We start from the raw sequence: 25972 nt of genomic DNA, 5'->3' as shown, positions 1-25972 counted from the left end.
TCCTTTGATGCATTTAAAATGTGATTCATTTTCCAGAATATTGAAGTATAGACATGTTTCAGATATAAACTAAGTGTCAAGTAAGGCATACCTATTATGTGTTATAACATAAGTAATTTATTCATGCTAATGAATGGTCTGATTGGGTATGCTCCCATTCTAGTATGCCTAGAACTTTGACATTTGGTTTATTCAGAGTTAATTAGGCTCCAGGAAGAAGAGGTGTAGTAGATTAAAAATGAATACAAATTCCTTGCCTTCCATCTCATTGGAAGATGGAGACATTTCTTTTCTGGAATCCAGGATGGCCCCGTGACCAGTTTTGACCCATAGAATGTGGCAGGAATGACCGACTCTGTTCTTCTGATGGGGCCCAACAGTTCTGCAGCTTCTACTTTCACTGCTTGAGACACGTTTTCTTAGAAGCCAGCATGGGTGTGAGAGGTGTGATTATTCTGAGACCAGCATGCTGCGAGGAAGCCCCAGCTAGTCATGCGGCCACCAGGAGGCGCTGCAGTGCCAAATATGTATATGAAGGCTTCTGGGACCAGCCCACTTGGGCTGCCCACTGAATGCCACTGAACAGCTAAAGCCAGCCAAGGCTACATGGTGTCGAAGCATGACTCAGCTTACCTTTATCTGAATTCTTGACCAGTAGAATTGTAAGCAAGAAAAAATAGCTATTTTTAAGTCCCTGTGTTTTGGGATAGCTTGTTACACAGCAATCGATAATAAAAAGGATTGACTCATACTACCCATCGTCTTCCCTGAAGGAAAGTTTACTTAAGAAACCAAATTGCCTGATGAATAAGAGAGTAAGGACAGAGGGAATGCTTTCAAGGATAGCTAGGCCTACATTTCCTGGGCATTTTTCATTTGATCTGGGTATCAGCTCCCCTTGCCTGTCTGAGAAATTATTGCCCTCAATTTGTCTCCTTATGGACATCATTTTCCCATTGTTATAAGATGCTCTTGTCAGTTCTTCTGATCACTCTGAGTAATCAAATTACATCAAATTACAGCCGCTTTGTGTCAGGCAGTGGGCCTCCAGTGGACACTCAATAGGGCCATTCATCAAAAATGTAATGAGTCTCTGTACCGTGTGAGGTGCTGAGCGGGCACTGGGGCACACACACAAATATGTAAATAGGATACAGTCCCTGTCTTCACCAAGCTTATAATTTTTTAGGGGGAACAAAGTCGCATTCAAATAATTATAACACAATTCAGACTTGGATGCTTGCCTGAGAACACAGGAGTCCTTATTTCTGGCATCGTGGAAGGTTTCAAAGGGAGAGTGACATTTGGTCTGGGCCCGGGACAGTGAGTAGGAGAGTGGCAGGAGAGAGACTTTATTGAAGTCATTCCAGCCAGATGGAGCAGTAGGAGAGAGAGTTTCTGATGAGCTTGGGGGCTTTCGAGTTGACTGGTAAGGCTGAGGTGTAGCAAGAATTAGGACGGATGAGATCAGAAAGGTAGCTTGGGGTCTCATTGTGCAGGTCCTTAGACACTCACTCCCTAGAAAACGAGTTAGACATTTGTCCTTTTAAAAATTGGTGAGCTGTGGAAGGTTGAGAGGGAGAGGTGGTCACATCAGTGTCCACACACCTTTGGTCATGGGTTTTCTTTCTCCTCCCATCCCACATTCTGGAACCCTTCATTCACAGACTGATGATAGACACCATGGGGAAGAAAAAGGATGAGTAACTGAAAGCATGACCTTACAGGAAGGCTGCTTGGTTGCCTGAGAATTAGCTTGTCACGCTTACCGCTTAAAAACAGGAAAGGATACTCAGTTGCTTTTGTGTGATTGTTTTAAGAACAAAAAGACTGGGGGCACCTGGGTGGCTCAGTCAGTTACCATCTGACTCTTGATTCTGGCTCAGGTCATGATCTCAGGGTCATGAGATCCAGGCAGAGCTTCGGACTCCACACTCAGCGGGGAGTCTGCTTGAGATTCTCTCTCTCTCCCTCTGCTCCTCCCCCCTCTCATGTGTGCGCTCAAGAGCATGTGCATGCTCTCTCTCTCAAATAAATAAATAAATAAATAAATAAATAAATAAATCTTTAAAAAAGAACCCCAAAATACTGCCCAACTCTTGGAAAGTATAGCATGTGTAGAAAACAAGAAAATGTAACTCTGGGGAGATGTTTTTGCTGATCCCAGAGATCAAAGTGGGGATAATTCCCAAAGCGCCCAGAAAGGTCTTTGTTGGTGGAGGGAGTGTCAGTTTCTCTCAACCCGCACTGTGTGCCAGGGATAATTACATATTCTCCCAATCACAAATTAAGTATTGCTTCTTGGCAAGCATCCCCTTTTTCCTGAGTTTTTCTTGAGAGAATTCTCTGAGGTCTCAGTAAGCTGCACTTATTTAGATTTTTGCGGTGTGAATATTGACAAACGGGTTGCTACCTTGTGCTGTTTTGTGTGAGAGGTGCTAAGAACCAGAAACTGAGACTGAGCATCTGGGTTCCGTCGCTGAGCTGTTGAGCGACCCCTGGGCGGGGAGGCGGGTAAAGCAAGGAATGAGTGCCGCTGTCCTCGGTCTTGAGGGGTGAACAGTGCAGTAGGGGAGAATCCGTGGCAGTTGTGGAGGCACGGAGGTCAAGATCTTCACCTGTCACTTCTTCACGAGCTAAGTGTGTCAGTTTTCCCTTTTGTATTATTTATTTTGGGGTTTCCATATGAGAATTAGTCTAGCTCTGTGAAATGATTGGGAAAGCTTTTTTTTTTTAATGCCATGGAATATTTTGTCTAAACTTAGGAATTATCCATTTCTTGACTGTGTGTGCACAGCTGGTGGGAACATGTTATGGGTCTGATAGGCTTCTTGGAGATAATTTGTTGACAACATCCCTCCTTTCCCCCTTGTTTCTTCCCTGGTTATTTGTCTGTTCAGTTTTCTGCTTTTTCCCAAGGGAATTTTGAGTTTGTATTTTCTGGAAAAATCAGCTTTTTCAATGACTTCATAGTATTCTATTGTCAATGATTTCTTCTGTATTGGTTAGATCTCTGTCTCACTCTTGATTTCATCCGTCTTAATACCTTCTATTTTTTTTAACGAATTAATTACAAGATTGTCAATTTTATTTATTCTGCCCTTCCTGAAACAGCAAGCACTTTCTCTTCCTCTTCTTGATGGGCAGTGGGCAGAGAGCTATTCTACTATCTCCATCAAACACTGTCTTGAGGCCCCTCTGTGCGAGAGCTGAGCATCCCAGGTACATTATTTTATAGCACTGATCTCCTTGGCTGTGGCTAAAGCCTTTGGCTATGAGATGGGAATCAACTTCTCCTGCATTTTCTCAATCATGTCTTTACCATTCCTAAGACCATGTTTAGTTTCCACAGTATGATGAGTGTTGGGGAGAAAGGATACCACTTTGCACACATATTTGCCAATGATGTGAGACTCACAGGGGAAGAGCAAATTAAAAATACATCTGTTTCCAGATAGGATAGGGGGAGTAATAGTCATAATTTTCTTGTCCAGCTTCTTGTCCCATAAGTCCATTTACCATAACATTAGCAGGAAGTTGTCAAAGACACTGGGGTTATAGTCTCTAGGAAGTGCATTGGTGTGTAACTGACCAGTAGACAAGTCTTACCTGTGTTCCATCTTCCATCACCACATCTGATGGCCTGCATCTGGGCCCCTCTCTGGGTGGCTTGTGGCCTTGACTGAGCACAGGGGCAAGAAGTGTCAGGTTCAGGGGTGCCGGGGCCTCTGTCCACGCTACCTTGGCCTCACCAGACCAGAAGCTGAAGCCTAGCGACAGACACCAACCAAAGCTGGAAGAAACCCCCATGTTTGCATCTCATTGGGATTCATAAGGGTGGGAATGTCTCCCTAGCCTCCAAGAAACAATCTTACAATATAGACTTTGAGAAAGATGGAAATGGTGGAAGATTACCTGGTCTACAATTGCTTATTCAGTGTAATGCAAATTACTCCAAGTAGTAAACCAAAGCTTGCATCTAGAGTGGCTTTCATGAAATGCCTGTGGGTATGTGTGCACTCAAGGATGGTCTAGAGGTTCCATTTATACACAACAATTTGAGTATGAGGCCCATTGGAATGTCTTTCTAGAAGAAGGATTCAGCACAAGGTAGTAGAGGGACCTAGGATTGTAGTCCTAGGACCAGGATTTGAATCCCACTTCTATCACAAATCAGTACAATAAATAAAGTGTTTTTAATCTTCCTGAGGCTTATTTAGAATGGAAATAATAACGTCTGTCTACCAGGATTTTTGCAAAGGTATAAGTCAATGGGATTAAAAGGAGCAAAATAGGTAAGACGCCTTGCAAACTGTAAAGTAATCTAAAAATGAAAGCTATGTATGCATCAAGCATTTGTTGAGGACTATTGTGCACATAAAATATATTCAGGATCCATAGCAATTTACCAGGTATGTCTTTAAATGTCTTCTTGCATTTTAGCCTACCAGTTGGAAAATTTTCATGGGAAAGCTTTTCTCTGAAATAATTCTGTTTTATATAGTAATATTTCCTTATCAGATGGATTTTAGAAAACATCAAGGAGCATGAAGATTTTTCAATGCCCATTCCTTGCTTTTATTAATAAAAAGAGAACTGTGCCAAGGGGGTATGCCTCAGTGAGAAATAATGAGAGCAAATTGTTCACAGGGCTTACTTGGTTAAGTGCAATTAAACTAGCCTGTAATTTTTGTATTAAACTACTGGTAGTTGCGAACCAATATTTGGAGCTACTCGTTAAATAAATTACCTAGATTAAGGAGTTTTTCCATGATTACAAACACAGGGAGGAAGGATGTCTCTAAAACCCATGGTCTCTTAAAATAAAGACTAATGCAAGGTTGCTGAACAGGTAGCCCTAGAAGGCTGCAGCGTGCTTGGAGACTGGTGATAGGTCCCCATAGCACATCAGAGGAGGGAATTACAGTGGAGCTTGGAACCAGGATGCTCCTGCTGCTTCTGCCTCTTAAACATGTGTGAGCTTTGGCTAGCTTGGAAATTCCCTGACCCCAGTTTCTGTATCTCTAAAGGGGAGTAATAACATCTAGGTGGCCTATTGCATAAGGACGTGGTGGTGGTCTGATTCCAGATGATAATTACAGGACAAGCTGATTCAAAGAAGCGTGAGGAGTTCTTCTCAAACATCAATATGTGTGGAGTTTCCTGGAAATTTTATTCAAATGCAGATTCTGATTCTGGAGGATCTACAGTGTGGTCCTGGTTCTGCATTTCTGACAAGCTCCCAAGTGATGTTACTGCTGCTGACCTGCGTACAGATCACGTTTTGAGTGGTAAGGGCTTCCACAATAAAGAACGTTTTAGTTGATTTAATTGCAATGTCCAGGAATAAATCTGGGCCTCAGTTAAGGCTTGTTGCAGCTGTCCAGTAAAGTTACGGAAGTACTAGTTTCCTTTTGCTTTTTCCTGTGTGCTGTAATGTCCCCTTCACCTTGAGGCTGGCTCTCCTCATGGTACCGAGATGACTGTCTGCCGTTCCTGGGGCTTTGGTTCATACATCCTTGGTTGTGGCCAGCAGAAAACTGTTTTCCCAGTATTGCCAGCAAAAGTCCTAAGATTCGTTCTGATTGTGCAGATGAAATAAACGGATTGGCTTAACCCAGGCCAAAGGCTCTTCTCGTGGAGCCAATGGCAGAGTGAAATTCCCCGGAACCCACATGGAAATCAGGGCTACAAAAAAGAGGAGAAAGTGGGTGCTGGGGAGACAACTAAGGAGTGTCTTTTGTAGAGGCAAATGAGATAAAGATTTTTAAATCAAGTTTATTTTAACAAATGTCATATCTTATATAAATATGAGATATGAGAAACAGATCATTTGTACATTTCCCCATCTGATTTTGGAAACTTCTCTGAGTCAGGAAATACCTGTTTTGTTAATGTCGAATATGGTTGGAAGGTCATAAAACTATTTTAGAGATTCCCAAGATATATTTTTATTTATTACTTTTAATACATTTAATGTGGCCCTTGTAGGAATCACCAAGAAAGTTTGAAGTGAATATCTCTATGAAACGGTTGGAAAATCCAGAGCACAGTATCCCCCCTGCTTTTTTTAAACTTATTTGACAGAGAGAGACACAGCGAGAGAGGAAACACAAGCAGGGGGAGTGGGAGAGGGAGAAGCATGCTTCCCGCTGAGCAGGGAGCCCGATTTGGGGCTTGATCCCAGGACCCTGGGATCATGACCTGAGCCGAAGGCAGCCGCTTAACGACTGAGCCACCCAGGCTCCCCAGAAAAACCCTTTTAAGATGGTTTGTAGTTTGGGTTTAGGTTTAGTTCATAAATTAACTCCATTGTCCAGCTAGACCTGGAGCAGGGGGAAGGGAAAAAGGGACTAAATAATTGTAGCAAATGAGAATACCAGGAAAGTAGAGTATAAGGTGAGATTGAGGATGGGGCTGCCCTGTCTGGGACAGAAGGAATGATTTGTTAATTAAGACAAAACACATCAAATTTATGAGAGCTCTCCACAGTTAGTAATGGTGAACTCCTTGCTTATCTTGCCATTGCTATGCCCAAAGCGTTCCCAACATTGTTCTGTCTTTTATTCTGACAAAGACCACATGCTTGCCACCCAACCAGTCAGTCTTAGCAGTGGAGACAAAAACTGGGAGCTGTTTGTGTTGGGTCCAAGCATTTACCATGGAAAATGTGCTAAGGCTTAAGCAAAGTTCTTGTCAGGAAATTTCTCTCCATAGACTTGTCCCGGTGCCATAATGTCAGTGATGTCATTATTCTGCCAAATAAACTCAAGATTAATTCTAGGAAAGCAAGAATTCTTTTTTTTTTTTAAGATTTTATTTATATATTTGACAGAGAGAGACACAGCGAGAGCAGGAACACAAGCAGGGGAAGTGGAAGAGGGAGAAGCAGGCTTCCCACCGAGCAGGGAGCCCGATGCAGGACTCGATCCCAGGACCCTGAGATCATGACCTGAGCTGAAGGCAGATGCTTAATGACTGAGCCACCCAGGCACCCCAGCTTCAGCCCTTTTTATTAGTTGTTATACCCCATGCAATTGGCATCAGAAGTGGGATTCCTCAGATGATCTTGACTCATGGAAACATGTGGCTTGGGAAGAGAAGGATGAGGGGCCTGGGGTTGATGACTCTGATTCCAGAATGGCTACTGGTCATCCATAGTATGGAACTGCAGTTGTGCTGGGGTCAGTTACTAGAGGTAAAGGTTACTAGTGGAATTTAGAGATGAATCCAGATCTCAAGGAGTTAGCTCACTGGATACATAGGGAAATGTAAAATGATAAGAAGTAAGCTAAATATATAATCCCTTGGCTATCATTAACCCTAATAGCTAAAATGAAGGTAAAGAGTGTTGGGGCAGATTCTGACTATGAGCCAAGCTCAGGTTTCAGCCAGTCTCAGCTATGGTAGGCACAGGGCTGTTACCAAAGGGATAATTATGCTGGGACAGCAGATAGCACTGCTAGGATCGCTGGTCATCAGGAAGGTAGTCCAGGTGGGGGAAGGGGAAGGGCAAAACCAAGGAACCAGTGAAACCAGATGGTAGAGTGTGAAGGAATTGTCTCATTTTATGCATTGGTATCATCAGTTTGCTGAAGAGCCTAAAATAAGTTGTGAGTGACTAGCTTAGGGGCGTTGGCTTTGGTTTTGGATGCTGTGGAGTAAAGAAGCACGTTTGGGTTAACACAGGACCCAGCTGACCATTGAACAATCACCAATGGCTCTACAGGATCCAGGCACAGAGTAGGTTTTTCCCAAAAAGGACAGATAACTCGGTGGACTGGATAAAAGAGGTGGAAAGTTTGGGTAAAAACAGATGACAAATGAAGAGAAGGAGAAATAGTAGCTGAGGGTAAAAGAGTGAATAAATATGTGATTCAATGAGAGAAACCCAGTATAATTCTGGTGACTTGAGAGAGGCTCAGAGCAGAAGAATAATAATACCTCTTAGCTCAATTTTACCAGATGCCCAGAGGGGTAAAGCTATGTTTGCCAAGGCCACCTCTGCTTTTGGAACCTCACAAGTTGGATAGAAGCTTGCAAACCTGAGTGGCATTACTCTGGGAGAACTTTTGGTTATATAATATGATGAACTAGACTGAAGGTTAATGAATGAGTAGAACTTTATTAATGTGCCAATATCAGACTCTTATTTCTCAGGTTATATCTACCACAAAAGATATCATTTGGGAAGGAGTTTTGGGGAACTGCTCCCTACTGGGTCATTGGACCATGTGGTATACAACTTTCAGCTGACTAACCACTGTGTAACTATAAACGTGGATGACTGAATGTTTAGAAAGCTTCTTGGGTATATTGGACAAAATACAGCTGTGGCATGCCTGATATGCCATGGCATGCTATACACAAATACATATCATCCTTGTTTTTGTGGGTGGGAAGTTATTAAACACAATATGAAAGGGGCACCTGGGTGGCTCAGTTGGTTAAGCGTCTGCCTTTGGCTCAGGTCATGATCCCAGGGGCGTGGGATGGAGCGCCGCATCGGGCTCCCTGCTCGGCGGGGACTCTGATTCTCCTTCTCCCTCTGTCCCCACCCCCATTTGTGCTCTCTCTCAAATAAATAAATAAATAAAATCTTAAAAAAAAAATAAACACAATACAAAAAACCCCCCAAAAGCCCATGGGTCCTGATAGGATTAGAGCAGGAGGCAGCACATGGCAGGTCTGATTTCCCTTGGGAACAGCGCCACCTTGAGATGAGGAAGGCTTTGGGAGGCCTTAGGGCATACTCAAACTAAAATACATCCAGCTGTGATTACCATTCATCTAACTCTAGAATGGAGGGCAAACATTTTTGGGTATAAAACATGTATTCTAACTGCATTCAGGCCATCAGTACACAACATCAGGCAACAACATGCATGGGGGATGAAACACCACCTGCGTCTTCCCTATAGAAGGGAGGTAGGGCTTGCTATATAAGAGCACATAATGGTTAATGCTTTTAGTAAAAGCCTATGAATTGAGACATGTTGAATGGCTTTGTCCCCAACTGACTTTGACCCTGGAAATAACCAGTCATGGCCAATTATAATAGTGCCTGTCCATAGTAATATTTGGTATATCGGCAATGGTTGGTTGTGTTAGAAGGCATACCAAATACTTCTGTAATTCTTACTGATTTTGTTCTGCAATGAAACAGACTTGTACCATGACCATGTTGTGATATAGTGTAACATTGGCATTGTTGGTAAGATTTGACTTCCTATGTAAATAAGTCTTATGATTATACTCATATTAATAATCAAAACACTGGGAGATTCAGTTAAGCCTCCTCAGGATATAATACCAATAGAAAATGACTGGTCTGTAGAAGAACTGATCGACCAATCACCAGATAATTGCTATGCTAAATAGTTCTGCACAAGTTTATCATAAGGTACAAATAGCAATAGATGAAATAATCAAATTAGCACAAAACGTTTAAGTGATTTTTTTTAAAATTTTATTTTATTATGTTATGTTAATTACCATACATTACATCATTAGTTTTTGATGTAGTGTTCCATGATTCATTGTTTGCATATAACACCCAGTGCTCCATTCAATACATGCCCTCTTTAATACCCATCACCAGGCTAACCCATCCCCCAATCCCCTCCCCTCTAGAACCCTCAGTTTGTTTCTCAGAGTCCATAGTCTCTCATGGTTCATCTCCCCCTCCGATTTTCCCCTCTTCATTTTTCCCTTCCTAGTATCTTTTTTTTTTTTTTAACATATAATGTATTATTTGTTTCAGAGATACAGGTCTGTGATTCATCAGTCTTATACAATTCACAGCACTCACCGTAGCACATACATTCCCCAATGTCCATCACCCAGCTACCCCATCCCTCCCACCCCCCACCACTCCAGCAACCCTCAGTTTGTTTCCTGAGATTAAGAATTCCTCATATCAGTGAGATCATATGATACATGTCTTTCTCTGATTGACTTATTTCGCTTAGCACAATACCCTCCAGTTCCATCCACGTTGTTGCAAATGGCAAGATTTTGGTTTTTTTGATGGCTGCATAATATTCCATGGTATATATATACCACATCTTCTTTATCCATTCATCTGTTGATGGACGTCTTGGCTCTTTCCATAGTTTGGCTATTGTGGACATTGCTGCTATAAACATCGGGGTGCACGTACCCCTTTGGATACCTACATTTATATCTTTGGGGTAAGTACCCAACAGTGCGATTACTGGGTCGTACGGTAGCTCTATTTTCAACTTTTTGAGGAACCTCCATACTGTTTTCCAGAGTGGCTGCACCAGCTTGCATTCCCACCAACAGTGTAGGAGGGTTCCGCTTTCTCCGCATCCTCGCCAACGTCTGTCATTTCCTGACTTGTTGATTTTAGCCATTCTGACCGGTGTGAGGTGGTATCTCATTGAGGTTTTGATTTGTATTTCCCTGATGCCGAGCGATGTTGAGCACTTTTTCATGTGTCTGTTGGCCATTTGGATGTCTTCTTTGGAAAAGTGTCTGTTCATGTCTTCTGCCCATTTCTTGATTGGATTATTTGTTCTTTGGGTGTTGAGTTTGATAAGTTCTTTATAGATTTCGGATACTAGCCCTTTATCTGACATGTCCTTTGCAAATATCTTCTCCCATTCTGTCGGTTCTCTTTTGGTTTTGTTGACTGTTTCTTTGCTGTGCAAAAGCTTTTTATCTTGAGGAAGTCCCAATAGTTCATTTTTGCTCTTGCTTCCCTCGCCTTTGGCGATGTTTCTAGTGAGAAGTTGCTGCAGCTGAGGTCGAAGAGGTTGCTCCCTGTGTTCTCCTCTAGGATTTTGACAGACTCCTGTCTCACATTTAGGTCTTTCATCCATTTGGAGTCTATTTTTGTGTGTGGTGTAAGGAAATGGTCCAGTTTCATTCTTCTGCATGTGGCTGTCCAGTTTTCCCAACACCATTTGTTGAAGAGACTTTTTTCCATTGGACATTCTTTCTTGCTTTGTCGAAGATTAGTTGACCATAGAGTTGAGGGTCCATTTCTGGGCTCTCTATTCCATTCCATTGATCTATGTGTCTGTTTTTGTGCCAGTACCATACTGTCTTGATGATGACAGCTTTGTAATAGAGCTTGAAGTCTGGAATTGTGATGCCACCAGCTTTACTTTTCTTTTTCAACATTTCTCTGGCTATTCGGGGTCTTTTCTTGTTCCATACAAATTTTAGGATTATTTATTCCATTTCTTTGAAAAAAGTGGATGGTATTTTGATAGGGATTGCATTGACTGTGTAGATTGCTCTAGGTAGCATTGACATCTTCACAATATTTGTTCTTCCAATCCATGAGCATGGAACATTTTTCCATTTCTTTGTGTCTTCCTCAACTTCTTTCATGAGTATTTTATAATTTTCTGAGTACAGATTCTTTACCTCTTTGGTTAGATTTATTTCTAGGTATCTTATGGTTTTGGGTGCAGTTGTAAATGGGATTGACTCCTTAATTTCTCTTTCTTCTGTCTTCTTGTTGGTGTATAGGAATGCAACTGATTTCTGTGCATTGATTTTATATCCTGCCACTTTACTGAATTCCTGTATGAGTTCTAGCAGTTTTGGGGTGGAGTCTTTTAGGTTTTTCACATAAAGTATCATATCATCTGCAAAGAGTGAGAGTTTGACTTCCTCTTTGCTGATTTGGATGCCTTTTATTTCTTTTTGTTGTCTGATTGCTGTGGTTAGGACTTCTAGTACTATGTTGAATAGCAGTGGTGATAGTGGACATTCGTGCCGTATTCCTGACCTTAGGGGGAAAGGTCTCAGTTTTTCCCCATTGAGAATGATATTCGCTGTGGGTTTTTCATAGATGGCTTTTATGATATGGAGGTATGTACCCTCTATCCCTACACTCTGAAGAGTTTTAATCAAGAAAGGATGCTGTACGTTGTCAAATGCTTTTTCTGCATCTATTGAGAGGATCATGTTTCTTGTTCTTTCTTTTATTAATGTATTGTATCACATTGATTGATTGTGGATATTGAACCAAACTTGCAGCCCAGGAATAAATCCCACTTGGTCATGGTGAATAATCTTTTTAATGTACTGTTGGATCCTATTGGTTAGTATTTTGGTGAGAATTTTGGCATCCATGTTCATCAGGGATCTTGGTCTGTAATTCTCCTTTTTGATGGGGTCTTTGTCTGATTTTGGGATCAAGGTAATGTTGGCCTCATAAAATGAGTTTGGAAGTTTTCCTTCCATTTCTATTTTTTGGAACAGTTTCAGAAGAATAGGTATTAATTCTTCTTTAAATGTTTGGTAGAATTCCCCTGGGAAGCCATCTGGCCCTGGGCTTTTGTTTGTTGGGAGATTTTTGATTACTGCTTCAATTTCCTTAGTGGTTATGGGTCTGTTCAGGTTTTCTATTTCTTCCTGGTTCAGTTTTGGTAGTTGATACATCTCTAGGAATGCATCCATTTCTTCCAGATTATCTAATTTGCTGGCATATACTTGCTCATAATATGTTCTTATAATTATTTGTATTTCTTTGGTGTTGGTTGTGATCTCTCCTCTTTCATTCATGATTTTATGTATTTGGGTCCTTTCTCTTTTCTTTTTGATAAGTCTGGCCAGGGATTTATCAATCTTATTAATTCTTTCAAAGAAACATCTCCTAGTTTCGTTGATCTGTTCTACTGTTCTTTTGGTTTCTATTTCATTGATTTCTGCTCTGATCTTTACTATTTCTCTTCTCCTGCTGGGTTTAGGCTTTGTTTGCTGTTCTTTCTCCAGCTCCTTTAGGTGTAGGGTTAGGTTGTGTATTTGAGACCTTTCTTGTTTCTTGAGAAAGGCTTGTATTGCTGTATACTTTCCTCTTAGGACCCCTTTGCTGCATCCCAAAGATTTTGAACAGTTGTGTTTTCATTTTCATTTGTTTCCATGAGTTTTTTAAATTCTTCTTTAATTTCCTGGTTGACCCATTCATTCTTTAGTAGGATGCTCTTTAGCCCCCATGTATTGGAGTTCTTTCTGACTTTCCTCTTGTGATTGAGTTCTAGTTTCAAAGCATTGTGGTCCGAAAATATGCAGGGAATGATCCCAATCTTTTGGTACTGGTTGAGACCTGATTTGTGACCTAGGATGTGATCTATTCTGGAGAATGTTCCATGGGCACTAGAGAAGAATGTGTATTCTGTTGCTTTGGGATGGAATGTTCTGAATATATCTGTGAAGTCCATTTGTTCCAGTGTGTCATTTAAAGTCTTTATTTCCTTGTTGATCTTTTGCTTAGATGATCTGTCCATTTCAGTGAGGGGGGTGTTAAAGTTCCCTACTATTATTGTATTGTTGTTGATGTGTTTCTTTGCTTTTGTTATTAATTGGCGTATATAATTGGCTGTTCCCATGTTAGAGGCATAGATATTTACAATTGTTAGATCTTCTTGTTGAATAGACCCTTTAAGTATGATATAGTGCCCTTCCTCATCTCTTATTATAGTCTTTGGTTTAAAGTCTAATTTGTCTGATATAAAGATTGCCACCCCAGCTTTCTTTTGATGTCCATTAGCATGGTAAATGGTTTTCCACCACTCACTTTCAATCTGGAGGTGTCTTTGGGTCTAAAATGAGTCTCTTGCAGCCAGCATATCGATGGGTCTTGTTTTTTTATCCAATCTGATAGCCTGTGTCTTTTGATTGGGGCATTTAGCCCATTTACATTCAGGGTAAGTATTGAAAGATATGAATTTAGTGCCATTGTATTGCCTGTAAGGACTGTTATTGTATATTGTCTCTGTTCCTTTCTGGTCTATGTTACTTTTAGGTTCTCTCCTTGCTTAGAGGACCCCTTTCAATATTTCTTGTAGGGTTGGTTTAGTGTTTGCAAATTCTTTAGTTTTTGTTTGTCCTGGAAGCTTTTTATCTCTCCTTCAATTTTCAATGACAGCCTAGCTGGATATAGTATTCTTGGCTGCATATTTTTCTCGTTTAGTGCTCTGAATATATCATGCCAGTCCTTTCTGGCCTGCCAGGTCTCTGTGGATAGGTCTCTTGCCAATCTAATGTTTCTACAATTGTAGGTTACAGACCTCTTGTCCCAAGCTGCTTTCAGGACTTTTTCTTTGTCTCTGAGACTCATAAGTTTTACTATTAGATGTTGGGTGTTGACCTATTTTTATTGATTTTGAGGGAGGTTCTCTGTGCCTCCTGGATTTTGATGCCTGTTTCCTTCCCCAAATTAGGGAAGTTCTCTGCTATAATTTGCTCCAATATACCTTCTGCCCCTCTCTCTCTTTCTTCTTCTTCTGGGATCCCAATTATTCTAATATTGTTTCATCTTATGGTATCACTTATCTCTTGAATTCTGCCCTCGTGATCCAGTAGTTGTTTATCTCTCTTTTGCTCAGCTTCTTTATTCTTCATCATTTGGTCTTCTATATCACTAATTCTCTCTTCTGCCTCGTTTATCCTAGCAGTTAGAGCCTCCAGTTTTGATTGCACCTCATTAATAGCCTTTTTGATTTCAACTTGGTTAGATTTTAGCTCTTTTATTTCTCCAGAAAGGGTTTCTCTAGTATCTTCCATGCCTTTTTCAAGCTCAGCCAGTATCTTTATAATTGTCATTCTGAACTCTAGTTCCGACATCTTACTAATGTCCATATTGATTAGGTCCCTGGCAGTCGGTACTGCCTCTTGTTCTTTTTTTTGAGGTGAGTTTTTCTGTCTTGTCATTTTGTCCAGAGGAGAATAGATGAATGAGAGAACAAAATGCTAACAGGGTAACAACGACCCCAGAAAAATATAAACTAAACAAATGAGAAAAGACCTGAAACCAGGGGAAAAGAAAGGGAAAGAAAGAAAGAAGAAGAAGAAAAAAAAGAATATGATCAAATACGATCAGGCTGGTGAAGAGATCAGTGCCACACACTAGATTTGGGGCGTATTTTTGTCTGTTAGAAGAAACTGCCTCCCAAAATTTTAAAGAAAGAAAAACTTATATATGTACAAAAATAAGGGTAAATATGATGAAAGGATGGAATATGACTGTAAAGATGAAAATTATAAAAGATTTTATAAAAGGAATTGATAAGATAAGTTGATTGACAAAAGAAAGAAGAGAAATTTAAAACAAACAAACAAACAAAAGGGAGAGAATGTGATCAGGCAGGAGACTAGAACAAACCATACACTAGAGATTTAGGGTATATTTTGGTCTGTTAGAAGAACCTGTATCTCAAAATTTTATTTATTTTTATTTTTTATTTTTTTTTAAGATTTTATTTATTTATTTGACACAGAGAGAGAGATAACGAGAGCAGGAACACAAGCAGGGGGAGTGTGAGAGGGAGAAGCAGGCTTCCTGCCGAGTAGGAAATCCCCCCAATGTGGGACTCGATCCCAGGACCCTGGGATAATGACCTGAGCCAAAGGCAGACACTTAATGACTGAGCCACCCAGGCGCCCATGTATCCCAAAATTTTAAAGAGAGAACAACTTATATATATACCAAAAATAAGGTTAACTACAATGAAGGGATAGAATGACTCTTCCTGAAAGTGGTCGCTTTTCTGTTCAGAGAGTTGCTGCTATTCTCTTCTTCAATCTCCTATTGAGTTTGTAGGTGTTCAGAATGGTTTGATACCTATCTAAATGAATTCCTGGGACCAGACGAAATTTAAGTCTCCTACTCCTTCGCCATCTTGCTCCTCCTCCAAAAGGTTTAAGTGATTGTAATGACTGTATAGGATGCATTAACTTCCTTAAATCTATCCTTATCCCACAAACATTAGGCATATTCATACATATACTATTGCTGCCTCCATCATATAAATGCTATACTAAAGGTAGATGCTTGGATGAATATGATCATTTCTCTATAAGAGATCTTTGTCCAGAGGCCAGGGGGTGGCTTGTGTAATAAGGAATTTAAACTTACTCAAAGTGAGGTCTGACCTTTGCTGGAGGTGCTTTCTAGAAGAAGTGTCTATTTACGTGGGGGCTTTGGGCCACAAGAGGCAACTAACAATGTGATTTATGATGAAGGCTCTGGGCCTCATGATATCTGCTCTGCCTATGGAAGGGCTCCAGAGGGGTTGGAGACCAAGGTCAGCCATGTGTGCAGTCAACCATGTCTCCACAATAAAAAATCTGGACACCAAGCTTGGGGGAGCTTCCCTGGCTAGCAATATTCCATGCATATTGTCACATATTATTGTTGAGAAAGTTAAAATTGTCCGTGATTCCATGGTGAGAGGACAACTGAAACTCCATGTATGGAACCTCCTGGGACTCTGTTCTTGGCTGATTTCAGTCTGTATCCTTTATTCTTTCACTGTAATAAACCATAGCCGTGATTATTACAGCTTTCAGTGAGTTCCTCTGGTGAATTATGGACCCTAACAACAGTCTAGGGAACCCCTGTACCCTGCAGTGGTGTCCGAAGTGAGAATGGTCTTGTGGACCGGACTCCCTAACTTCACAGATGGATTTTTTTACTTTATTCAGACCATTTTTTTCCTATACCCAACACCATCCACGTCTTCAAATATGTTTCTGCTAGAAACATTATCTTTTAAATGGTTCCTTGGATGCCATTACAAGTATGGCATGATCTGTAGTAAAGCACCATTAAGATGTTAATACAGATGTATGTGTGAATTAAAAAGTAACTCTAAATGCATAGTAACCAATTTATTTCACATTAATAATTCAGCTATTTTTATTTGTTTCTAAACAAAAAGCAAAGAGGACTCAGTCCACAGAGCAATTGTAATAGTGTGCACAATTTTTATTAAACCAAAATAAAACCTTTTGAAGTTCTTGGCTTATGAAAGTCACTCGAATTCACTTCTTTTTCCCTATCAAGTTTTTTCTTTGCAAATTTGTTCTGTCTGACTGAAGTTGGAATGCCCTTCCATTTTCCTTTTGGGGCAAAAGGAGAAGACATCAATACCAGTCCTCTTAATAGGAAATCAAATAACTAGAGTATTATTTATTCTATTCCATCTGTTTCAAATAAGCACAGTAAAGTGATTGGAGATGAACTATAAAGAGAGAAGATGGCAAGGTGGGCTACACGAAGACCTTAAATTGCACATTTTGAAGATTTTCATGCTTGAGAATACCGGGCGTCTGTAATTCACAAAGCACTTTACACAATATTCTTGGCCCCCATTTTATAACTGGCAAAAAGCAAAACAAAACAAACATGACCACAACTGTGCCCCTCTCCCCAAGCAAAAAAAAAAAAAAAAAAAAAAGCAGACCAGGGCAGGGCAATAATAACATTATTCAGAGTCACAGAGGAAATATGAGGAATGCCAGATTCGGAGCCAGTCCCCTGGGGAACATTTTTCTGTTTTGCCCTTTTTGCATGCCTCGATATTGGATTTCAGTTATCCAATTTCAGTTTCACAAAATTTCAGTTGTGGTTACTCAACTTCCAGGCTGAACGCATAGTCAGCTTTAGCCGTCTGTCATGGACACGTTCCTGCAGGTTTGGTTCTCTCTCTCTCTCTCTCAACTCTTCTCTCACTGATCAATTGCACTATGTCACATGCACTGCTTCGGGAAAACCTAGCTCTATGACAGTCTGCACGTAGGAAAAGGATGAAATCACCCGATGCTGGTTCATGTGCAAAAAGATTTCTCATTTAAGAACTCACTATGTTCCTTTAGTTAGCTCTTCCAGATCACCACAAACGATGGAACTAATTCAAAGAAATTTTACAGGCAAGTTTGAGAAACATTTCTATCTCAAAAAGCAGTGTTTCCAGTTTGTTGACTCCCAATTTTTACCTATGTGGTAGTCCGCTAAAATAACTACAAATATAAAATAATAATATAATCAATATGAAAAAAGTGTACAATAAAATAATTGACAAATATGCAAAATTAAAATGTGTGTATTTTGGGGGCTTAGAACTCTTAAGGAAACATGAAACACATAGAAAATGTCAAACTCTATGCCCTTCAAAAAAATCCTTCCAAAAATGAAATTCAAAATATCATCTTTAGATGAATGGGGCCGGTGATGTTTTTTTCTGGAAGGAATTCCGCATTGCAAATAACTGTGGTGCTGAGTGCTACAGCTTAGGTATTTGCATCTGGCAAGCGTTTGCTCCTGAGCGCTGTATGAATGACTCCGTTCCCTCACCACACTCCCAAACAAATGCTATTTGCGTGTCTGTTGGTCTTTATGTGGCATGAACACATATACTTATCAGAGGCGCCTCAATTCTTTTCACATTAGCTCACGAGTTTCAAGAAGAATTCCTCAATGCCTACGAGATACTGGAATGTCCCAAATGTACTCGATTATAACCTGTTTATTTGCACGATCCAGAATTTACACGGCTTAACGTTTTCTTAGATAATCATCAAAATGAAAATCACAAATTAACAAAATAAAATTTTACAGAGAAATCAGGGAAAGCGAAGGTTATGTCACTTGATCCCCAAGAGCCACATATCTGGCTTGAGAACCATCCTTTTAAAGGGGTACACGCATGTGCGTTTTGTTTTAACAATACTTGATCTAGTAATAATTCTCCTGAAGTAATTTAAATATTTCACTGGGTTGTTTTAAGAATCAATGGAAGATTCTATGTGAAAATATTTTGCACGTGATTAAACATCATTAAGTATGTAGTTAATTTTTCTACCTCTTTCATTCTCTTCTTTCTCAAAGACATCCGGAAGACACACGCTGAGTCTTATTGATATATTTCCCTTTTAAAATTTTGTTGCTTCGGTCTTTTTTATTAGTGTATCGATCAGCTGTCGTCCATTACTTCAGAGGCAAGCTTCATCTGACTGTTTACCACACTGACAGAGAGATGCTGATGGACTCTTCATGATGTCTTGGATGTTTGGCAGTGTTGGAAATAACAATGATTCAAAAAAAGGAACTTCTTGAAAACTTCCTTTTGGAGTTATAGAGTTTTAATTTATTCCACTGGATCTGATACTTGTGCTACCAGTAAAGAAATGCATGGAGAAGTACATGGTACTCAGGGTATGTGTGTAGGGGACAGAAATACTTCATAATAATCTCTGCTAGTTGTACTGAAAGGAGAAGGGGAAAGGGAACCGAATGTCAGGACGTGCTCTGCACCAGACACTGTCTGTATTATTGACATGATTTCTCCATTGTGCAGAGAAGAAACTGACATTCAGAAAAGCTCATTAATGTGCCAAAAAGCACAGAAGAAGTTGGAGCAAGATTTGATCCCAGGTTTTGGCTTCCAAGTCCATGTGATTTCCCTGATACCTAGAAGAGTAAGGATGCAAGGGACACAGACCAGGGTCTTGGGCAGAGGAAACAGAGCTTCCCTGACTTGCATTTGTCAAATCACTTGTGGCCTCAAACCCAGTTTTCCAAAGTCAGCATTTACTACTGCCTATATCCCTACCTTCCTGAGTTATATCTCCTTTTGGTCCATCATCAACACTGTCTTAAGTGGTAGTTTCTTCCCAGCAAACTCATTTGTCTTGAAGAAATGCTCTGAGACTGGTTTTCTCTCTCTGTTGATAGAATTGACCTGGAGGTGGAAACTCCTGGGTCCTTGAAATGGAGCACAGGTGTGAGATATGGTTTGTCTGGCTTCCATCAACCAGCTTGGGTGACCCAGACAGCACAGCAACAACCATACAAATGATAACATTTCCCGAGTGTTTACAATGTGCCAGGTACTGTTCCAGTTGCCTTATATGTATTATTTTATTTAATTCTCACAAAAATCCTTTGTAGTTCCTATTAATGTCATTTTATGGATGAGAAAACAGAGGCACAGTGAGACCCAGCAACTTGCTTAAGACTACACAGCTGTAAGAAGGCCACAGTAGATTATGATCTATGGTTATTACATCCCTGGTACTCTGTGTTACCTTTCTAAGCAAACCTACATGAACTGCTATGAGCACAGATTTCTATGTGTGTGCTGTGTTTATCTGATCTCTTGTCTCAGGGTGCAAGGTGCTTGGTCCAGGACTCAAGTGTTCCACTTTCCATGTAGCCCTCACACCACAGGGCAGTTCTGAATGAACAGAATGTGTTTAGTGAATAGAGTTGACTTTCCCTACATGAAACAGAAATATCCAGGTGCCTACTTGTGAAGGCAGAGAGAAGTAGCCCATTCTAAGTGGCATATCAATGCGTCAGAGTATATCAAAAGGGAAACTAGACTTTAACATTAAATACTGTTATGAGCTAAATTGTGTCCCTCCAAAATTCATTTGTTGAAGTCCTACCCCCCTGTACCATGGAATATGGCTATACTTAGAGGTAGGGTCTTTAAAGAGGCAAGTGAGGTCATGAGGGTGGGACCTAATCTGGCAGGAGGGTGTCTTTGTAAGAAGTGCAGATGAGGACACAGACACACCCAGAGGAAAGACCAGCAGATACAGGGAGGAGATGGCCATCCATAAGCCAAGGAGAGAAGCCCTCAGAAGAAACCAACCCTGCTGACATGTTGGGAAATATATTTCTGATGTTAACGCCACCCATTCTGTAGTACTTTATTTTTTTATTTTTATTTATTTATTTTTTTAAGATTTTATTTATTTGACAGAGAGAGACACAGCAAGAGAGGGAACACAAGTAGGAGGAGTGGGAGAGGGAGAAGCAGGCTTCCCGCGGAGCAGGGAGCCCGATGCGGGGCTCGATCCCAGGGCCCCAGGATCATGACCTGAGCCCAAGGCAGACACTTAACGACTGAGCCACCCAGGTGCCCTCTGTAGTACTTTATTATGGAGGCCCAAGCAAACAGATAAAGATCCCATCTGGGCAGAAAGATAATAGGGCCTGGATGAACTTCTTAGGCCCCGAGTCCCCAGAGAAGCAGAATGTTTTCCAAATTTCCCAAAAATTCTCCCCATAGTCTCTGCCAGTTTTTTCTTCCTGGCTGATGGATGCTCAGTCTCTGTTTATTTTCACCGAGTAAAGCAGATACTATCAACCAACAGGGTATGGCTTTGCATTCTTTTCTTTTATCCTCTCCTTGTTCTTGGTCTTAAGCATGGATGGCAGCCTAATGTGTTGAGATAATAATTTATACCTTACTTTTAGTCCTGGAGGAGGCTTGATGGAATTATTAGCATGTCTCCTGCCTCCATCCCAAGAAGGAAGTCAATTTTTCTTCCATATTTTTAGGTCCTAGCCTTAGGGAGTTGTTAAAGGCTTTCTGTAAGGGCCACCAAGGTAAGTTATATATTAAAGTTGTGTGATCTTGGGGAGTTCCTTAATCTCTCTAAGCCTCAGGTTTTCTTATCTGGAAAATGGGGATAATTATGGTGCTATCTTATTAGCTTGTTGGGAGGATAAGGTAAGGTAATATCTGGAAAGGTCTATGAGATATATCTATATCTGTATCTATATGTCTATGTCCATGTCTACATCTATATCTATATCCCACTCCCTGGTATTGCTTTTGGGGTGCATATTGACTAATGCATAACTTGTTTGGAAGGCCTGTAATTAGGGGAAAGTTATGGTGAGCATTTGGGTGGATGAAGTGTGCTCACTAGACTGGGGGCAGCTTCCTGGAGATTAAGAGATGTGTTTTTTTGGGGGTGGGGTCCATGAGTTTTGGAGAACTGTGCTCTGCTCATAAGCCATGCCCTTCCTTGGGGCAGGAAGGACCATAGCCATTAAGTGAGGAGGTCCTGTGTGGAGTAGTCATGGAGGGGATCGAGGACCCCCACCCAAGTGCCAGCACCAGCTGCATGGCCATATCCGGATGCTCAAAATAAGAAGGGAAAGATGGGAAACTAAACACTGAAGGTCTGGTTCCGTCCTCAATTCTTTGTATCCATTTGAGCTCTTGATGGCACTGACGGGCAAGAGAGCCCCAGTAATGACCACTCTTAAGCATCTTGCCTTCCCTGGGCCACTGGGTCTCAGAGATTTGATCTGATCTATAGAAATAAAAATAGGTGACAGTTCTTGCGCCTGAGAATTGCATCCCAAATTCGTACTGCTTGCAAGTATTTATTGATTTTATTTTCTTTGTTTATAAAAATTTCAAAAACTCAGTTGTACAATTTGAAAAGTAGAGAAAAACACAAAGAAAAATAAATTAATATTGCCTGTAAACTCACCACTTGAGACTAACCACTCTTACACAATATTTTTCTGAGTTTGTACTTTGTATACATAATACATACATAGTTACAGAAGTGACACTATACTATGAATAGTCTTTATCCTATTTTTCATTTAACACTGTTCGAGGCATTTTCTCATGTAATATAAAATTCTCCATAAAGACCATTTAAATGCTGCATGAACCCTGTTTTTCAGAAGTGCTTTAGATGATTTAACTTATTCTTTATTATTAGAAAGTTAGATTGTTTTTAGTTTTTGGCTCTATTAAATATTGTTGTAGTGATTATTTGCGTTCCTGACTCATTTCCTGAGAAAGTTTACCTAGAAGCTGTTCTCTCTCTCTTATTTCTAGTGCAATATTTCATTTTATCCTTAAAAAGCTTATCTTGTATTTTCTTAAACCCATTCAAATCCAAAAATATTTCTTCAAAGCACCCTATTTTCTTCATAACATTTTCTCCTCACCAATCATCTGTAAATACCCTCATTTTGAGATGGTTGAGGACTGTCCAAATGGCACATTAGCAAGATTAGGAAAACTTCCATTCACTCATTTAAATTAAAAAGTTTCCTTAGCTGCAGCCAAACCAACACTCCCCAAAATTCGTCCAAAATTAAGGTTATGTTGATTATTTGGTTTTGATGTTGTTTCCAAATCTGACCATACCAAACTCTTGCGGCCATCAGAGGGTCTACTATTTTACTCAAAACTGCCTTCAGCAAAATTGTAAGGGAGTAGGAAGCTGCACCCTCAAAGTCATAGCAAGATGGTACTTCATCATAATGTGCCAACTGGTTGTTGCTTTCCATTCTTTCCTGGAGCTGTGTCTGTTCGGGAGTATGTGTGCATGCATACATATGTGTCCTATGTGCATGTGTGTTTGTGGGCACTGGTAGAAAGAAGTTCCCCATAGGTGTTTTAGTTATCCAGAGTCCCAAACTATCTCGAGGCAGTACCAGACAATCTGCAATGCTGGATGTCTGAAAGCATGGTGGGTCCTCACTACAGAACCAGCACAGACATGCTCTATCCCAGAATTCTATCCTCATCTGCTGTCCCATTCTAAGTGCTGAAGCTGTGATTTCCCTGAGAGTTGCAAGTTTAATTTGCAAGGAAATAGAATATACAACTTCATGGTGTTATGGCTAAAACAAAGGAAAGGCCTCCCCCCCTCCCCCACCCCCTATCGTTGGTCTGTGATAGAAATATTGGCTTGTCAAGAATAACTGTACATGGAAGATGCCTTTGTCCATTCTTGTCAGGCTCAGCCCACTTTGGACCAGGTCCTGCTTCCCATAGTCAGAGCCAATGGCTCATTTTTCTTGCTTCTGATGAAGAGTAACAAGGACTTTTGGTTTTAGGGATCAGATGGAGAGTGATTCTCTTTGAAGCTTTCACAAAGCCGACAAGAATTTCACACCATTTTGAGTGCTGCAGGTGAAGAATTTAACAGCTGGTGGGAGTGCAAATTAGAGCCAATTATAATTTGATTGACCTGCCTTGACAATAAAACTGTCTTCCCTAATTTAAAATGCCTAGCAGGATCCTCTCTGCCCTGGTAAGTTGGTGATTTCAAATGAAGAGCAGCTCAAACTAGGAAATTCTTTAACAATGCTGTGACAGTAATAAAGATTTATTTATATAGCACCTTTTTTTTCTCTTGGACTGAAATGACTGTGTTCAAACTGAGGAACAGCACATTATGTAGAGGAATGAAAAGGACTGGCTTGGCAGAAATGACTCAAGAGTGGCAGCAACAGAGGTAGAAAACGCATGTAAATTTTGGAAAGTAGTGAGGAAAGGGGGGAGTGTCTCAGCTCCAAAATGTAATGCCAGTTGTCATAATATTTGTAGAGAAACTAAATGTAGAATTGAAAAGCATATTTTTTGGAACTGTTTAAAAATGGCATATGAGAAAGCCCTTTTTCTTCTTGTGTTTGATTTTAAAGCTAATTTATTCTATCACCTTATTTAAATAGGTCATAGAAAGCTTCAAACTCCAGTTCAGACTCAGCTTGGTCATTAGCAAGGATTTGTTTAACTATTTAAACTTTATAAGGAAAGGAGTTGGTCACTCTGCATTGTTTGCTTTGCCTTGAAATGATTCTGCGTCATTTTCATTGAACCATAATTTAGATGCAGATGATGTGCATGACCCATGCTTCTGGCTTCTGGAAGGCAGTGCTCCAAGGAGCCAACCCACATTACCCCCTGGCAGAGACTGAACCGATCTACTCTCCAATCCCACCTCTGCCACCTAAGACTCCCTTGATCTTGGGCCCCTTATTGTCTGGGTCTCAGGTTTTTCATCTGCCAAACAGAAACAGTAAAATTGCTTTCATGGGGTATTGGGTGATTATTGAGATACGACAAAGATTTTCTCCTTGACCAACCTCTAGCCAGGCTCCTCGGAGCACTCCTCCCAAGTAGGCCTCAACCTTGGCTAATAAAAACTTGAACAAACACTAACATAGTTTCTAACAGCTCAATGCCACATCCCTAGGATGACACTCTAAAAGTGCCTGCCCGAGAAAACTCAACACTGCCCAGAGAATTTATTGTGTGTTCCAACTAACACCTGAGAATAGGGCCCCTATGTCCCAGCCTCCATGGGAGGGTAGGAGCTTAATTTTGATGAGGACCAGTTAATAAACCCACATAGGTTCAGACCAAACCCCTCTTCCACTTTTGTAATTTTCACTTCCCCAACTCTACTGAGCCCCCACTCACCCCTCTCCCCATTCCCTCATTCTTACTTTAAAATACCTGATCATCTCTGTCTAAATCAGTTCAGTTGAGTTGAATTCGGTTCACCCTGGACTCTTTTCCCTATTGTGATAGTACATTAATGATTAAAATCTGTCCTTACCACATTAACTAGTGTCCAGCTTTGTCACTCTTTGACAGAAACCATATACAAAATGGCTTGGCATAATATCTGGCCCAAGTGGCTCTTAGGAGGTGAGGAGATCCTGTTTCTACCTCTGTCAGGACCTGCTACTCTTTCCACCACAGAGGCTGCCCAGCTCGCTCGCTTGTCTTGTCTTACTCCCAGCGAAACTTTGCAATGATGGGGTGGGGAGGGTTGTGTGTGGGCGGGTGGGGAGTGAGGGAGGGAAGATGAGGGATAAGAAGTGCTATTATTGCCTCCTTGATATTGTCTTAGAATGAATCTCACTGAGCCAGTGTGTCATTCCTGTTGATGAGTTTCTATAATACTAATACAATACATACCATTGTATGTTAAATATGCTTTTGTCATTGGCTCTGAAGTTTAATCTTTTTATCATGCAGTGTATATAAAAGTAAGCAAGAAAGGTTAGGAAAATAGTTGTGACAAAGGCCATGACCTTTATGTCCTAGAAAAGGTGTGGATCCTTTCAGTTTGTGGATGTGCTGTATCAGTATTGATACAACCCTGAGTTTTACTGCCTTCCATTGATGACAAGTACAACTACCAAAGGGAACGGAAGCTGAGTTCCAAACAATCAACTTAATATACAAACTTTTGGTTTATCCTGTCGTAAGCTGTATACTGCATGTAACCAAGCTTCATCTTCATGGCTATGAATCATCAGGAAGCTTCTATTTAAGGTGGTCGAATGAAGTGCATGACCTTTGTGACTGTGTTTTTGCTCCTCTTTTCGGATTAGTTCTGGATGGGGATTAGGGGTTCCAGAAGTCCAGTCTTTCTAAAATGGGAGCTTTCCTCTATCATTATTAATGTGGCTTCCAGGGTCACTTCCTAAAAATAAATTAGAGCTTATAAAGATCTATGTAGTGACGGTTGCATGTATCCTTGTATACATCCGTGAAAGTGAAATTTCTTGTGGGTAACACAGCTGGTTTAAAAAATTACCTATAGGAGTATTAAGTGGCAAGCAAGGATCCCAGTAACCAGG

The sequence above is a fragment of the Phoca vitulina genome, unplaced genomic scaffold, assembly GCF_004348235.1.
Source record: "Phoca vitulina isolate PV1807 unplaced genomic scaffold, GSC_HSeal_1.0 scaffold24, whole genome shotgun sequence".
Classification (NCBI taxonomy): domain Eukaryota; kingdom Metazoa; phylum Chordata; class Mammalia; order Carnivora; family Phocidae; genus Phoca; species Phoca vitulina.
This window is presented reverse-complemented; position numbering follows the sequence as displayed.